Genomic DNA, 12,905 nt, shown 5'->3' with positions numbered 1-12,905 from the left:
ATTTTGCTTCTCAGCCTCGATATTCCTTCTTAATTCGCTCGATAACTTTATGGAAAACATTTTTGGCCTAGTGTTCAGCCCTTGTGGGCCGTTTTCAGGGGTTATTGGTCTAGACATTTGAGGTAAACCTGGCAACCCTGGCCATCACCATCTTTCTTGCTTTCTTGTCCTGCTATGCCAACTGGTATAACGGTTTTTGCAGCATTATACCAGGGGTGTATTCATTACATCTTGCAAAATTAACTGTTTAGGCTACTCTTTAAGAACTAGGGATTCATATTTTCCCTAAAATCTACCAAGTTTCAATACCGGGAATAATTAATATTTATCCCGAGAGTCCCTAGGAAATACCGCTAAAATCGGAAGTGCCCATTTTAAAGTGGAACTGACAGCGTTTTAACTACTTCGCAGATATTAAACAAACAGACAATCATAATATCAGCCACAAATATTAAACTGGCGGACCAGTTTAATGGTGGGTCGCGACATGTCAGAGTCAATTTATAATTAATTACTGGAATTGATTTGGCCAAGTGCAACTGCACTCTCTTCACATTTATACCACAGATAGAACAATGAGACAGATTTTTCACCAAATATGGTAGTGAGAGGAAGCCCACTGGCGGGCAGTGGGAGAAGATGGAACGAGATGGATTTTGGCCGACAAATGTTCTCATATAAGAAACATTTGATCTCAATACAGTTTTCTGTTCCAAAAACGACCATATTTTATGAACAGTGGACTAAGGTTTGTAGACTTTCCCTTTGCGAAAGTTTTAAAAAATTGCATTGTTTAGAAGGAGTGCAAAGACGAATTGAGTTATTGCACTTCACATACTAGGCGTTCCCCTAATGGAAATATGCAGATGATGCTAGAACGCGCCAATAGGATCTCACTAGCTTGTGCTTGGCTCTGCCCCCCTACTTGATTGTTCTGCCCACTATGGTTCATTTGTTCCTAATGGAAACGACAGGCTGTGGTCTAGCTTGGTTTAGTTATAAAAATCTTTGTTTATACATCTGGTGAAATATCTGTCTCATTGTTCTATCTGTGGTGCAACCCTAAGTAACAGTACAGATGAAGATGAAAAATTATCAGGCCTACTTACTGTATAAATTATTGTTGAAAACAAGTCTAGGTTGGAACTGTTGCTGTTAAAATACAAGTAATTTTTATTCTGAACTGGAATAAACTGATTGTAGCAAGATGCTTTTTGAGGCAAACACACTCACACAGTTCTGGGTAGCTCATCTACAGCAGGAAGCGGTCTCCAGCCTGGCTGAGAAAGCAGTAGATGTTCTGATCCAGTTTGGCACCACATACCTATGCGAGTCAGGGTTCTCAACTCTGGCATAGTTAAAAACCAAGTACAGAAACAGACTCAATGCTGAGCATGACTTCAGTGTTGCACTTTCAAAAACTGAGCCCAGAATAGACCTGCTTGTTGAAAACTTCAAGCAGTCACACACCTATCATTAGGACTATGTGTGTGTTTTCTGGTCTACATCAGTGTGATGTAATCAATCAGTTTATTCCAGTTCAGCATAACAATTATTTATTGTATTTTAACAGCAACAGTTCCAACCTATACTTTTTTTCAACAATAATTTCTACAGTAAGATGTACAGTAGGCCTGATCATTTTTCATCTGTACCGTTACTTAGGGTTGCAAAAACTGAGCCTGTGTGTGTGTTCTGTTATACATCTGTGTGATGTGATCAGTCAGTTTATTCCAGTTCAGAATGAAAATTATTTATTGTATTTTAACAGCAACAGTTCCAACCTAGACAGATATGTAAGAGAGTTTTGAATGGGGAAAAATAAACATGAATAGCTATTTATATGGGTATTTCATTTAATTGTTATTTGTCTATATTGCATTTATTTTAGGCATAAGGGTAATGAAATGTAGTTGCATGTTTTCATAAGCTTGGGTCCCAGGAAAACACAGAATTTCTCATTTGGGTCCCAGGCTGAAAAAGTTTAAGAACCCCTGCACTAAGACATTGTTGGCAGAATAGATTGATGCAATTCAATGCATGATTAGTCCAAAAAAATATTGCTATCAGGTTGTAAATCACAGCTGGCCTGGTACATTGTTTGCTGCCTCCATTCGGGATGCACTGTTTCAGTTTCAATGACTCAATATTTTGGACAAAAACGGAAGAATGTAACTAAGGCTGGGAATGTCAGTACAATCAAACTAGCAAGGGCAATGATCACAAGTCAGTCATAACTTGGCTAATATGCTAGCGTATCTATTTATGTATCAAGCTAAAAACACAGAGCCTAGCGTTAGCTAGCTGCCAGGAGGACGTCCCCAGACAGCACACATACATCTCGCCGACGTCGGCCTGACAGCGGTATATCGTTAGTAGATTGTGTTCCATTTAGAACGTCGGCGGGAGGGCGCCTGTGAGTGTGGTAGGTCGAAATTCATGTGCTCTGCACTGTCACAGCATCACAGAGTCGGCCATAGATCGTGTAGACATCGAAATTGGGATGAGCGTTACAATGATTGAATAGCTGCCTTCTCTCAATGCATAATCATTCCTCACCTGCGGGGGGCACGTTTCACATCTTTTAGGCATAGCCTACCGATGGACAGTCAAACATTTTTGGGTCATGGTTGGCAATAATTTTTATTAGAAAATAATGTATGTATAAAGCTTATATGATTAAATAAATGAATAAAAGCGCAGGTGTCAATTCGGAAAATCATAAACCAAGTGGCCACCTCTACTGCGCTGTGTAGAAGGTGAGAAGTCCGAAGAGGTGATTTGGCAATGTGAAATTAAATCACTGAATCATCCATCCACATTGCGTCTCATAACAATGCTTAACAATTTGTAGAAGTCAATGGGTTCTCAAACGGGATTCTCAAGCGAGAGACCACAGTTGACATTCACCAGTTGCACATTTTACTCATACACTTGTTTAAATTATCATGCAAATCTTAAAATTACTGAAAGATGCTGTGATGCCAAATTGCTTAAAATAAATCTAACTAATCAATAAACAGTAGGCTACATTCAGACATCAAAGATTATGTTCTCTATAATATATAAGGGGATTAGGGTATAGGCCTACATGAGGGGATTTGATGGAGGAAGACATTTTATCAATAAATGGGAGATCTGGACTAGGATTAATAAAGCAATTTTAAGAAATAGGCTTGAATTACAAACTAACCCAGTATAGCATGCATGCAGCCACCACTTCAAATTATCCAGTCATAGAATTCCAAGAAAATAAATTAATGAAATAATGAAATTATGGTTGTTATCTACAGGTAAATAGAAGACTATCAGAAAAAGAGCAGTACAGCCATGATCAAAGCTAGTGTGAGAGACTGACGTTACATGGATCATAGCAAGCACGCAAAACCTTAATTATACCTAGCGTGCGCACACTGGCAAGGCTCACATGCTGACCACACCGCTCACGTTGCAAAATACATTTACACATACAGTACCAGTCAAAAGTTTGGACACACCTACTCATTCAAGGGTTTTTCTTTATTTTTACTATTTTCTACATTGTAGAATAATAGTGAAGACATCAAAAATATGAAATAACACATATGGAATCATGTAGTAACCAAAAAAGTGTTAAACAAATCAAAATATATTTTATATTTGAGATTCTTCAAATAGCCACCCTTTGCCTTGATGACAGCTTTGCACACTCTTGGCATTCTCTCAACCAGCTTCGCCTGGAATGCTTTTCCAACAGTCTTGAAGGAGTTCCCACATATACTGAGCACTTGTTGGCTGCTTTTCCTTCACTCTGCCGTCCGACTCATCCCAAACCATCTCAATTGGGTTGAGGTCAGGGGATTGTGGAGGCCAGGTCATCTGATGCAGCACCATCACTCTCCTTCTTGGTCAAATAGCCCTTACACAGCCTGGAGGTGTGTTGGGTCATTGTCCTGTTGAAAAACAAATTATAGTCCCACTAAGCCCAAACCAGATGGGATGGCATATCGCTGCAGAATGCTGTGGTAGCCATGCTGGTTAAGTGTGCCTTGAATTCTAAATAAATCACAGACAGTGTCACCAGCAAAGCACCCCCACACCATAACACCTCCTCCTCCGTGCTTTACAGTGGGAACTACACATGCAGAGATCATCCGTTCACCCACGCCGCGTCTCACAAAGACACGGTGGTTGGAACCAAAAATCTCAAATTTGGACTCCAGACCAAAGGACAGATTTCCACCGGTCTAATGTCCATTGCTCGTGTTTCTTGGCCCAAGCAGGTCTCTTCTTATTATTGGTGTCCTTTAGTAGTGGTTTCTTTGCAGCAATTCAACCATGAAGGCCTGATTCACACAGTCCTCTCTGAACAGTTGATGTTGAGATGTGTCTGTGACTTGAACTCTGTGAAGCATTTATTTGGGCTGCAATTCCTGAGGCTGGTAACTCTAATGAACTCATCTTCTGCAGCAGAGGTAATTCTGGGTCTTCCATTCCTGTGGCGGTCCTCATGAGAGCCAGTTTCATCATAGCACTTGATGGTTTTTGCGACTGCACATGAAGAAGCTTTCAAAGTTCTTGAAATGTTCCGTATTGACTGACCTTCATGTCTTAAAGTAATGATGGATTGTCGTTTCTCTTTGCTTATTTGAGCTGTTCTTGCCATAATATGGACTTGGTCTTTTACCAAATAGGGCTATCTTCTGTATACCATATGTGTTATTTCATAGTTTTGATGTCTTCACTATTATTCTACAATGTAAAAAATAAAGAAAAACCCTTGAATGAGTAGGTGTGTCCAAACTTTTGACTGGTATTGCACGTTATTCAATCATTGCACCCACACTGCTCGCGCGCGTGTGGTGGTTATTTCTGTATTATCAAATGAAGAGAGACAAACTTATCACACAAGTCAGAGTTATACTTAAACTAAATCGTTATTCACTTATTAATAAGGGAGCAAGGTTACTACATGTACACAGTGAATGGCGTGAGAGCCCAAATAATGCAGAAACTCAAGGGGTTTATATAGAAACACAAAACTGCTTAGTCATGGTTGGTTCCACCTCTCCCTGGCAGATCAGGGTATCATAAGCTATCTTGTTTTCTTCTTGTGGCCAGGTGTATTGGGTGTGTGAGGTTATAGCACACAAACAAGTGACAACGGCAGTTCCGTTTACTCCTTTCTCTACCAAGTCAGCCTCCGTTCTCTTCTATCTCCCCACAGCTGTGCCCTTGGAAGATAGTAAAATAACAGGATGGGCTGAAGAACTGTGGTCACTTCTCAGAGGCTCTTTGTCTTATGTCATGTGACCAGGTTACTCAGAAGCAAAGATAAATTGAAACAATACAGGTCTATCTGTTCCTCAAGTTTATCTCCATCCCATGTCCTTGACTACACGCCTAGACCAGCTGCAGGGAGTGAACGTGGAAGAGATGAACCATTCTTTCTCAGAAGCCCAGCATTTGCACTAAAGAAATGGTCAGAGTAGAGAAATTGATGCTTACATTTCTCCTCAATAAAGGAGACAGGCAGAGGCATAGTTACATGCTCTCTGCATGTGAGGCCTGAAGCCCCTATAGTTTTGACTGTTTCACTAGACATGGGAGGTATTGTCATAGCCTTGCAGTTAATGACAGACATAGCAGCCCCAGTATCAACATTAAATATTATTGACTCACCATTGACGCAAGCCTCCACGGTTGGCTCTACTCTGGGAAGGGTGTAACTCTTTAAAAACAAATGCTCTGGTGATTCTAACACAACTGTCCCTGTCTCCTCATCATGTCAATACTCCTCCTCCTGTCCCGGTCCTGGATTGTACAGGGTTGTCTGTGCAGGCGGCCCCGTCTGCCAAGCTCCAGGTTGGCCTCTGCCTTGAGGGACTTCTTGTGGGCCCCACTGTTGCTGGATCCCGTGAGGTGGCCCGCCCTGCCATTGGTTGGGAGGTGGCTGCCACGGCTGTTGTTGGAATGGGGGCGTCCATGCAGGTGCTCCTCTTCCTATGGGGCCCCCCTTTGGGGCCACTCTTCTCGGTCCGCCGCTGCCTTTGTGGATTCGTTGGCTCAGAGCAGTCAGCAGCAAAATGCCTTGGTTTCCCACAGTTGTAGGAATTGCGCCTGCCACCCCCACGTCCTGCCATCCACCGGAGCTGCACCCTGGTAGAACGTCAACTGAGCAGCCTGCAGATTTTGTGTCTTCACCTTTTCTTCTTTCTTCTTTTCTTCCTTCTGAGTACTTTGTTGTCTCGCAGCATGCTTGCAGTGCTGTACTACCGTTGCTAATGGCTCAGTCTTCCAACTGATGCAGGTAGTCCTCACAGCTTTCTCCAGGTCCGGTGTCAGACCCCTCACCAGGGCGTCTTTCAGCAGATCCCCATATGCATGTTTGTTTGTTCTGATACCACTGTGTAGCCTGAAACAGGTCTCAAGTCTCTTTCTGAAAGCCTCCAGGCCATCATCTTTCTTCATAGTGCATTCTCTGATGGCAGTCCAGTCGGTCTTGGTTGGATACATCTCGACAATCCTCATACATTATTAGTTTAACTGAGGGTGTGACATTTTAGTCATCTCTTACTCACACATTTCTTTATCAATCCACCCTTTGACAAAATTTCACACACACATTTAAAATACATTCTTATAAAATGAAACACTCAAAATATACATTGTTATGAAATGAAACACACACATCGAAGCATATAACTTGATTTGCATATAAAATGAATCACTAGCACAAAACACACTATAATAACACAATTTGCCTGGCATGCTACCAAATTTTACTTCCAACCATAACACTTCTTGTTTAGATTTTCGTTATGGTCTTCATTTGAAAAGATAGTATACTAAACATTAAAAATGGTCTAATTTAATACAGGTTAATCAGGATTGAAATCTTCTGCATCCTCCACTAGAGCGGGAGGAAATAGGTCGTCATTCCATCAGTCTGAGTAGGGAATGGGCCCATAGGTCACCATCTGTAGGGCTACTGCTTCGTCCAACACCTTGCTCACCAACCCTCTGACACAGGGAATAAGACAACATCCCCAAAGAATAAGCATACTCATACAAGCTATAGCTGCACCCAGAATAGTTGCAACAATAGCTTTCCATTTTCCAAACATGTTATCAACCCATCCAGTCAATGATGTATTCACCCCCCAGTTCTCAGCCCATTCTTCACTCAATGCAGTAAGACCTGCCAGTGCTCTAGTTACTGTACCATCTGGGGCTGTATTGTTGGGGATAAACGTACAACAATGACCTCCCACCATCTTGCAAATCCCGCCCTTCTCTGCTAAAAGCATATCGAGAGCCAACCTATTCTGCCAGGTCATGAGTGAGGTGGCGGATAGTTGGTCTGAGATTCCCTTTACTCCATCCCTTGTCTGATTAATGAACCTTTGTTGATTGTAATAGATCCAGTCAACATTTTTATTAATTGTAACCCACCAGAAAAAGTTGTTGTAAACCCTTCTCCAATTTGATCTGCGATTCGCATTACTTTGGAGTCTATAACATTGATAATCTCCGGGGGTCATGGTGAATTGGGGTGGCTTAACATTCTTTTTTTTAAGAGCAGATATTTTAATATCAGAACAATTAGGTGAGGTTTGGTTTGATCCCAAATCTATCACACAAGAGAACATGGTCTGAGGCATAGGTGCAGTTAAAAGGATTAGCCTACCTGTTGAACAGGCATAGTTTGACCCAACGCCCTAGCTGTGTAGTTCATCCACTTTACCCAGAAGTTCTCTTTTGAAATTGCTTCTACTTCTCCTTCTAACCTAGGATTCCTTCTGAGGGCCTTCCAAAGGGTGTTAGACTAGTTTTTTTTATACCTCTGGTGATAACAGTGGAACAACCTGCTGTTCTGTCTCGGGGTGGAATATTAATTTATCTCCTGAAAAATGAGCCTCACACATGTATTTGCCCCGACATCATCAACACAGACCCAATAGTTCCTTGCTATGTCATCTTGCATAATTTACCGTTTTTTTATTTTTTATTTACCGACTTTACCGTTATCACCAGTTCCGTTTTACATTCATCATGGGTTTGTTTAATTCCCCATCGGTGTGCTGCGTCCATCCCATTCTCATAGTATGTTCCCCAGGTATGTTTAAACACCTTTGCCCAAAGACATATGCTATCCCCAATGCAAATGTATTTACCATACATTCTAGGACCTTCCTTTCTTGTACACGCCCCCGTCTTACCAATGCCTCCAAAACCTCCTAACTCATGGGAGAAGTCGAATGGTACTTTGAATCCCCCATCTTGTCCTAACCTGACTTTAACTATAAAATAATAATTTCCCCAATAGTCTTTCTTGGTTTCAGTATTTCTACGAGATCGAATCAGTGCCTTGGTATTATTTTGTTCATCATTTCCCTGTTTAGGTTGACCTGGATTAATCCATAATATGGTTAACACGATGATGCAGCTCAGAGTCCCCCAAAATCCCCAAAATCCCCAAAATCGCCATCCCAATCCTGTCCCTGACCCACCTGCCTGATACTTCCCCATACCCACACCTCTAGGAACACCCCACAGTGATGAAAGGTCGGGGTAGGGTTTCTTCGTTAACAGAGTTTACCCCCGAACCCTAGTGAGTCAGTTCTTCTCTTTAACTCTGTGTGTGTTCAACAGCGCTGGTATGTGGGCGTACCTTTTTGCAGTGGGTAACGTGGACCTAAGTGGCTCTCTCAGCTATTCTTACAGCGAAGGCAGTTACCAATAGGACTTGGTATGGTCCCTCCCAGCGGGGCTGCTTCCAGTCTTTCTTCTTTAAGGATTGGATCCACACCCAGTCACCTGGTTGGATAGAGTGGGTTACCTTCTCCTTTAGTTCTCCTGTGGGACACAAAATCTTTGACATACGGGTTTGATTAACGAACAGTCTCCTCATATGTTCTGCCAATGTGTCTTCTGCCTCTATGTCTGCCTGTTCTAGTCTACCTAACTCGGGCATTCTATATGGTCTCCCAAACACTTTTTCAAAGTGGGATAACCCAATTTATCTGGTGTTACCCTAATTGTCATTAATACTATCGGTAGACATTGTACCCAATTTCTTCCCTTCACTCCGTGATAACTCTATAAAATCAATTTCCAATTGCTGGACTGGACATTTTGCCAGGGGATATTCCCCCTGGGGTGCTCTCTCTACCTTGGTGATTATTCTGTGCACAGATGACACATCTGGAACAAAAAATGTGTTTTAGTAATTCGTTATACCCTAGGCCACAAAGTGTTTCCTAAGTGTTTCCTAACCTGTTCCTGCTCTACCAAAGTTTTTCCTAACCTGCTCTACCATCCCCCCTATTGACACATGACTTTACTTATGTGTCAATATTTCCGCATATCAAAACGGTGACTTGAATACAATTAATAATTTATCCTTATGCCAGACATTATCTCGTAGGATTGCCCCTTTCTTTTTCCACATGTTCAATTCTTTATCCTGTCTTCTTTACAGTATGAAAATGTATGCACTCACTAACTGCAAGTCGCTCCGGACAAGAGCGCCTACCAAATGACCAAAATGTTTGTTTCCCCGTATATTGTTTCTGTCACCCTTCTTAATGTCATATTTCACTCATTTGCCAATATAATCCCTTACTTCGTGTAAGTAAGCAGTAATATTTTGTTCCCAGGCATCTATTTTTAAAAAATAATGATACGTTGTCTCCTACTGTCCCTTAACATATACTGTAGGGGATTTCCCTCAATCCTGGGAAATAAAGAAATAAAAAAACTCCCCCTTAGAACACATCGGATAACTCATTAAATTCACTAAACCTATAAATAACAAACCCATAACCACTTTCCGGTAATCTACTGATTTAAACCTGTTGCATTAATTTATTAAAATATAACTCTATTGTTTAATAGATTCAGAACCTTCGAAAAATGTCTACTACGCCATCAGCCTAATAGTAAAAACGATCTCCCATTGTTCAATGTGAACTGTCTGCATAACTCACTGTTGTATAAACAAACTATTCAGACATCCGCTTCACATTACCCTCTGCTTCGTTTACTAAATCCTGGCATTAGTCAATTCTATCCACACACCACCAAAAACGAATAACATATTTGCATACACGTAACTAGAAAGCATGAATTTAATACCATTCTTGCTTAACCAATGCAAATCAACATTTCTCATCACCCAATTTCTATTACTTTTTTCACACAGGAAATCCTCAACAATCTCTACCCTCATCTAAATGTTCAATTTCCGACGATACCTATCCGTGGATGTGCTGTGCTGATCTCCATTCACAATGTTGACCCAATCAGTGATCCTCTTACCCTTGGATACCCACTGGCCCATGTCTTTCCAGTCCTCTGCTGGCTCCTTTGCTAGGGACACATGTGGGTTCCATTTCTCTCTTAACAGTCTCTGACTTTGGGGCCCTAGTTCCACTTCCACTGCTGTGTGGGTGTTGTCATAGTGAAACCATTTTAGTGCTACAGTTCTTTCTGTGGTTTTAAATAGTGCTTCCTCATAGATTGAATCTGGACCTGGGTGTTGGTTATACCAGAGAGTACAGTGTAGGTCATTGGGGGACATTTTAGTGGGGCCTGGTACCACATCAACAGCAAGTTCCATTAAGGTTCGGGGAATATCAGTTATTCCCCCCCATAACAAGTCTTGACTATACCAATAACATGGTTCCCCTTCCCCACAGACCACCATATTATCTCTGACTATGTGTGCTTTCATTCCCCTCTTAGTGGAAATGACAGCCACATTCAATTTAGTCATTACATCACGTCCTAGTAAATTTACCGGACACAGCTTAGATATCAGGACGGGTATGGTTGCCTCTCCTCCTGATTGGTCATGTTTTAGGGTTATTGGGGCTGATAACCTTTCAATAAATTGATGACCAGAGGCAGATCGCACTATGATTTTCTCCCCATCAATCCTCAATCCCTCTGGTTTGTCTGCTGAACAGATTGCTGTCCTGCAAGCCCCTGTATTGCATATGAATTACATTTTACTGTCAATGTCAAATAAGGTTTCTGTTCCTGTTGAAGTGCTAGGTCAATAGTAGCCAATTCAAACACCTCACAACTTGGATCAGTGGGCTCCTCAGTCTCCTCCTCCCTCTAGGGCTAGTCAAGCCTCATCTTCTGTTATCAACTAAAATTATAGCCACCTCTTATGAAACCCCCAATCCGTCATTGTTTAGAATACAGCAGATCTAGGCAACTGTCCTTTCTAAGTAGGCTACAAGTAACACCGAACACTTGCTGTATTTTACCATCATATATTGAATTCATGTCCATATTATCAATATCCAATTTATTTATAGACATTACTCTAGCAAACCCTTAGGCAATGAAAGAAACAAATAAATAAATGACTACCACGCAAATGTTTCAAACCGTCGCTTATACATCCCTAAACCAGATTCTCTGTAGTATCCATTCCAGCAACACATACCAGCAGATAATTTACACTCATAAAGACAGATTTATTCACTATATGTGATTAAAATGACAAATAAATCCCACTACTATCACAATGGTCTGTCGTCTTACCATCTGATACAAAATGACGTTCCTTAATGGAAACCCTACATTGGCTTTGTACAATATTATAACTTGTCTTTAACCACATTAATTCTGGTCAGTTTATTCAGAAAACCCATATTAATTATGTCTCACCCATGACGAATGTCTACGTTTGGGTGAGCAAGATAATATATAATTATTATTCCAATTATTATTTTATGAAATCTCTAGCCTCTCATTCAACACAAATCCCCTTCATTAAATATACTTCCAGCAGAACTGACAATAAAAAAACACAGACTGTGATTTCCAGGACACTGTCCCTTTGTTCTAGCCTACTATCTCCCCGAGAGTTGGCACTCCCTTCAGGTCTCTCTTACTCCTCTTTTCTCTCCCGTTCTGCTCTTGGTAAACTGCATACCTTTTAACCTCAATCAGTGTTCCTGTGCCCCAGCCAATCAGGGTCTTTTTTATTGTTTGAGAAATTGCAGGCCTCATTCCGCTTAAAAAGGCTATTTTTAATTGTTGATGATATGGCCCATCTGCTACCTGTTTGCACTCATGGATTTTAGAAAAATCAGCATGTCTATGGTAGTAATCTCTGAGATTGTTACATAGTTGATTAAGTTTATCTCGATTCTCTCCGTCTACGGCCCACTGTAAAATAACTCTGTCCCCCCTTCCTGGGGTCCAGTCTCCCTTCACAGTTGCCCAATCCTATCCTACCACTACCTGCAATCTCGATGGTTGTGGCCTGTTCTCTTACAGTATTTGCACGGCGCCTCACACTCTTTGGCAAAATGCCCTTCCTGACTACAGTTAAAGCACTTATTCTGCTCATGATGGATTGCATATCTTTTAACCTCAGCTAGCGGTGCCGTTCCACACCCTATCAAAGTATTTTTAATGGTCCTGCTTATCTCTGGTCTCATTCCACTGAGGAACGCTATTTTTAATTGCTGATGGTAGGGCGTATCATTCCCCTGTCTCTGGTCTGGCTTGGGTATGCCACTGTTTGCGTTGAACACATCCTTAAGCCTCTCTAAGTATTGGCTAACAGTCTCACTATCCTCTTGTTTACACTCGTGTACTTTAGAGAAGTCTGCATGACGATGGTAATGTTCCCTGAGGCTATTACACAATTCAGTTATTTTCCCAACATACTCTCCGTGATCGGCCCATGGCAAAAGTGCCCTCTGGGCATCCCCTGAAACCCACTGCCCTCTAACGGCAGCCCAATCCTTTCTTGGAGTGGGTCATTCCTTCTACCGCTCGGGCCACGTCCCTCTGTGTCCATGGCCTGTATACATCTAAGGTTGCTGGGGCCCCTTCATTCCCTGCCAATAGATTAGGGAAGGCTATCATTGGGTACTATACTGGCCCCCTCCTAC

Source organism: Coregonus clupeaformis, chromosome 30 (genome assembly GCF_020615455.1).
Source record: "Coregonus clupeaformis isolate EN_2021a chromosome 30, ASM2061545v1, whole genome shotgun sequence".
Lineage (NCBI taxonomy): Eukaryota > Metazoa > Chordata > Actinopteri > Salmoniformes > Salmonidae > Coregonus > Coregonus clupeaformis.
Note: the sequence above shows the minus strand (reverse complement) of the source record.